Raw genomic sequence first — 6,000 nt, forward strand, 5'->3', positions numbered from 1 at the left:
TCCATCTGATCTGAACCCCACCAAGGAGTTGCTCAATTTAACTGGGCCAGGTTCTGAATAAATGTTCAACATGCATGGAAAAGGAATGCCAATCTCAGACTTTTCAGCAGAAGGCAGTGGAAGACAATTGAACATGCCCTAGTCTAGCCTTGGGTAAAGCTTTTCACTGACATACAGCTTTAACTGTATATGCCAGTGGCGGCTGGTGCTAAACATTTTGGGTGGGGCACAGGTTATGGGGGCATGCTCCACGGGGAAGAATATCAACTTTAAAATCTGGATTTACAGTCGATTTTAGCATGAGAATAACAGTGTTTCCCCTAGGTTTGCTGCCTTGGGGGGGTGGCATGGACCGTGGCATGGACCCCCCCCCCCCCCCAGGGGGTAAGACCCTGCGACATACCAGCGTCATGTCCAGGGGGTGTACTAACTTGTACATTAAGCGGCCTCACGCTACGGAAACAGGAGATAGGCTCCTTCCCTATGGGCCATTAGGCTCGAGAACCATCGGTTCTCAAGGCTACTTACTTATGTGGTCTTGACTACCTGTCCACTTTCTCACCTGGTTCTTGCTCTCTCTCTCTCTGGTGTGCCGACACCATCCTGCTCTCTCTCCTTCTCTCCAGACGTCTCTCGTGCTGACGTGCTGACGTGCTGACGTAATCAAAGATGGCGCCGACCATGGCTGCTATGTTGCTACAGCTTGTTGTGTTCTGTCTGTTCTGTGTCTCTGTGTCCTGCCTAACGTCGTACACAAGCGACGTTCTACAGCACATGAGGGGTTTAACCCCACCGGACATCTTCCCCAAACTACTCACCCGTTCCACGGACATTCTGGATATGCTTGTGAGGGGACCGCGTTTTTCGCCAGAGCTGTGAGGTGGATCAGAAGGCAGCGAGGTCGGAGAGCTGGCTGTTTGGTTCGACTTCGGCGGAGAGGAACGCGACCACCACTCCCGGGCATATTCCTGAGCAACGTGAACTCCCTCTACAATAAAATGGATGAACTCCGGTGTCTCGTTGCAAGGAACAGCGACTTCCACTCCTCGGCTGTCTTCGCGTTCACGGAGACGCACCTATCTCCATCTGTCCCCGATGAGGCGGTGGAGCTAGAGGGATTCTCCGCGTTTCGGGCTGACAGAGACTTCGAGGCGGTGAGCAAGTCTAGGGGTGGGGGGTTAATGTTCTTTGTTAACGTGCGCTGGAGTTCCGAGGTGACAGTGCTCCACAAACACTGTTCCACGGCTATAGAATCCCTATTCATCCTCTGCCGTCCTTTTTATTCCCCCCGTGAGTTCAGCTCATTCATTCTCGCGTGTGTCTACATTCCACCTGATGCGGACGTCACCGCAGCAGTAGACACACTGGCAGAGCAATTGATGAGTGTGGAACGTAATTACCCGGACAGTTTTGTTGTTGTTTTGGGGGATTTTAACCAGGCTAATCTTAGCCGGGCGCTCCCCAAATACAGGCAGCAAGTCACGTGTCCCACCAGGGGGGTGAACACTCTGGACCATTGCTACTGTACAGCTCGTCAAGCCTACCATTCTGTCCCCCGTGCTGCACTGGGCTACAGTGACCACATCCTCATACACCTGATCCCTCGCTACAGGCAGAGGTTAAAACTGTCTAAACCTGTTGTACGGCGATTCAGGGTGTGGTCCAGTGAGGCATGTGAGCGACTCTGCGCCTGGTTGGAGAGTGCAGGCTGTGACCAGGACTTGGTGGAGTGGGCGGGGCCAGAGGCTGGTAACAATCTGGATGTATACACAGACACTGTTACATCATTTATCAGCCTTGGCGAGGAGGTGTGTGTCCCCCTCCGCTCCAGGAAGTCCTTCAACAACGACAAGCCCTGGTTTTCATCCCAACTCCCTCCTGCTACCCCCACCCTCCCCCCTCCCCCCCCCCTCCCTCCCCCCTCCTCACCCGCCCCGCCCACCCCCACCCCCCTTTCCCCACCCCCTCTCTCTGTCACAGTGCGAGAGGTAAACAGACTGTTTAAGAGGCAGAATCCCCGGAAGGCAGCTGGTCCGGATTCCGTCTCTCCCTCTGTCTTGAAGCACTGCGCCGACCAGCTGGCCCCGGTGTTCACCAACATCTTCAACGCCTCGCTGGAGCTGTGTCACGTCCCAGCGTGCTTCAAGGCATCAACCATCATCCCCGTCCCCAAGAAGGCCAAGGTCACAGGCCTCAACGACTACAGACCCGTCGCTCTGACCTCCGTCGTCATGAAGGTCCTGGAGCGCCTTGTCCTGGCCTACCTGAAGCTCATCACGGATCCTGTGCTGGACCCCCTGCAGTTCGCGTACAGAGCCAATAGATCCACGGAGGACGCCGTGAACATGGCTCTGCACTACGTACTAGAACACCTAGACACTGCAGGCAACTACGCCAGGATCCTGTTCGTGGACTTCAGCTCGGCCTTCAACACGATCCTCCCACACATCCTGGAGCACCAGCTATCCCTGCTGCAGGTGCCGGTCTCCACCTGCAGGTGGATCACGGACTTCCTGACTGACAGGTCTCAGCGGGTGAAGCTGGGGAAGAGCATTTCCAGCTCCAGGACCACCAGCACGGGCTCCCCGCAGGGCTGCGTCCTGTCTCCAGCACTATTCTCCCTCTACACCAACAGCTGTGTCTCCCGCCACCCCTCGGTCAAGCTCCTGAAGTTTGCAGACGACACCACCCTGGTGGGCCTCATCTCCGGGGGGGACGAATCTGCCTACAGGGGTGAGATCGAGGGGCTGCAGAGATGGTGCAGTTTAAACAATCTGGAGCTAAATGCTCTAAAAACAGTGGAGATGGTGGTGGACTTCCGAAGGAAAGCAGCCCTGCCCCCTCCCATCACGCTGGGAGGTACCCCGGTGGCCTCCGTGGAGTCATGCCGCTTTCTAGGCATGACCATCTCCCGGGACCTAAAGTGGGAGCAGAACACCGAGGTCCTCACAAAGAAGGCCCAGAAGAGGATGTTCTTCCTCCGGCAGCTGAGGAAACTCAGGCTGCCGAGGTCCATGATGGTCCAGTTCTACACGGCCATCATAGAATCCATCCTCACCCACTCCATCATCACCTGGTTCCCTGCTGCAACGACCAAGGACAAGGCCAAGTTGCAGCGGGTGCGACGTTCAGCAGAGAGGGTGATCGGCTGTCCCTTGCCCTCCCTCAACTCCCTGCATGACACCAGGGCTCTGAGGAGGGCAAGGAAGATCATGGCTGACCCCTTCCACCCCGGCCACGGCCTCCTCACCCTGCTTCCCTCTGGAAGAAGGTTGCGGCTGCCTAAGGCACTTAAGGCCCGCCACAGGCTCAGCTTCTACCCCTCAGCCGCCAGGCTGTTAAATGACTCTGGCTTCCCCGCCCCCAAGTCTGCCCAGGACTGAACTGGACTCAAAAAAAAAACTCTGCACTGCACTTTACTTTATACCGCACTATCCAATGCACTGTTGTCTGTCCTGTGTTGTTGTTGTGTTGTCCTGTTTTTTGATATGTGAAAAAGTATAAACGCACTTGCTGTGGTGACGAAGCAAATTCCTATATGTGTAATGCATAGTGGCAATAAACGTTATCTCAATCTCAATCTCAATCTCAATCTCAATCTCTATCCTCCTCTCTCCCTTTTGCTGTCAACCAAAAGGCAAACATAACAACCAGAGTATTTATAATCTAATAAGAGGTATAAATTGATCCATATCAATGTATAACATAATTATACTTGAATTTTGGATTGCTGTGGGCAATGCAGTCAGATAATGTCATTTTGACATTACTCTCTCACCTGGAAAAAAAAACATGTCCAACTATACTATACAAAACAGACATTTCAAATGCTTCAATCCACTGTCCATGTACTGTAAATATGCCATTATGGTATTACCAATGAAGCCCAATTCTAGCAGAATAAGAAAGATTGTATATCTAATTTAACTTAAGTAAAATAATAAAGTGCCTCCAGTTAGCTCTTTAGCTGGCATGTGTGCAGCAAACTAGCTCATCTAATCACCTCTGAGCTAGCTAGCTTGATAGTTCTTTGACACTATTTACAATGGAATTATAGTCATTGTCAAGTGTCAGTCAGACACTTTCTAGTCACAATAATAACGACCAATTTTAACCAACTTGCTCTGTCAGAACACTCAGCAATTATATTTGCTAACGTTTCAACTTGCTTACTTTCTATCTGAAGACATCTCACCCTGCAAAAACTCTCTCGCGTCGCGCGCACAATGTTGTATTTCTGGTTTGGAGCCGGAAATTGCAAAACGTCACGTTTGACGTCAGACTTAACAACCGGATATTCAGGGGCGCAATTTTTGCGCCCCGGCCGAGAAATAGGAGACAGCCAATTGGAGCGCTGCTACAGCTCACGTGTAAGCCAAAAGTATTTGGCCTGCCATAGACTTGCATTCGGCCGGCGCCCCGACTCCTCCCCCTATGTATTTTAACAGTGAATTTTACACACACACAGATAAAATGTTTATTGTATTGGAGGATTTTTTATGAATGCTGATAGGCGCCGACAGAATATCAGCCGCATTTTGTGAATAAACAATGTTTATTTTTAAAAAAAACTTTTACAAATCGCAACTAGGAAGTGAAGGTGGGGGCGGCGCCCCAGCGCCCTCTATCGGCCAGCCGCCACTGGTATATGCCCATCTTGTTCTATAATTAACAATATGAAAGTATTAGTGCATTGCACCAGCATGTTCTCACTAAAAGGTATATACCAGGCTGTGAACTCAGGAATTTAACTGTTACCCTTCTATGTGTAACTAGTCCGAATGTCTGTCTTTCCTTGATAACTCATGTACTCTCTCCTGACCTCAGAATGTATTGGAGGAGAATTTCAGGATAGATAGACAAGGAGTCAAGGAAAGACTTTAGATTTGGGCTCATATGCCTCTTGTTTTTTTCTTCAATTCCTTGCAACCTCTCTCCCAATCTACTCCTCAAAACACACCGTAGTAGAAGAAGACATGAAGAGGAGACAGCCGAGTCGGGTAAACGTATACAGGTCAAACAATGTACACTTCAGTAGGATGAATGTGCATGGACCCTCTAATGTAGTCCAGGCGGGAGGTGAGTCCAGAGTGATGGTCAGAGTATGGCAATGTTTCTTAGGTGGAAGAAGGCGGATCTGGTGATGGACTTGATGTGAGATTGGAAGGAGAGGGTGGAGTCAAGGATGACTGGATCCTGTCCAGTACTGCCAGGGCTAGCATCTGACAGACGAGAGAGAGAGAGAGAGAGAGAGAGAGAGAGAGAGAGAGGATGGAGGAATAGTAACTCAGACAGAGAAGGGAAAAGAGGTAGCCAGCCAGCGAGAGAGAGAGAGAGAGAGAGAGAGAGAGACATGGGTGCTCTGCACTATTGAGAGAAGTAGAACAATGCCCATTGTTACTGTACCACAGTGGAGGCTGGTGACTTCCAGAATTGAGGAGGCCAAAACATTTTCCGCTTGCTCGCTTCACTCGCGATGGAATGTTCCCTGTTCTTCTTATCTGTCTTTGTTAAAAATTATTAATTTGTGTTTGGCGGTACTGAAGGGATTGGGACACTCTCAGGATGGTGGATGAAGCAGCTTTTATTGCCTGCACAATGGGTCATCAAATAAACAAAACAATTGGCATGAATCTCTGGTCCGCCTGCAGCAGCTATTGTCCCTTCTGCTCAGGCTCACAACATTCACCACAACATACTACATACAATCAATGACATGTCAAAAGCACTCAAACACTATGTCAATCAGACACACAACATACAATTCAGAACAATACTTCATCCATTTCTAATATTTATCCTGCAGAACAGCACTCATACGCGTGTGGCGGAAAAAGGTACTACACGGAGGCCAGGCCTCCTGTGCCCACCCATTTTCAGTGATTTGGCCAATCACATATTGCCATGAAAAAAATTGCATTACATTGACTTCTATGAGAAAACACTTTCCGACAGGAGGCCTGGCCTCCGTGTAGTACCTTTTTCCGCCACACGCGTGTA

This window comes from Nansenia antarctica, assembly GCF_963989245.1.
Source record: "Nansenia antarctica genome assembly, chromosome: 2".
Classification (NCBI taxonomy): Eukaryota; Metazoa; Chordata; class Actinopteri; order Argentiniformes; family Microstomatidae; genus Nansenia; species Nansenia antarctica.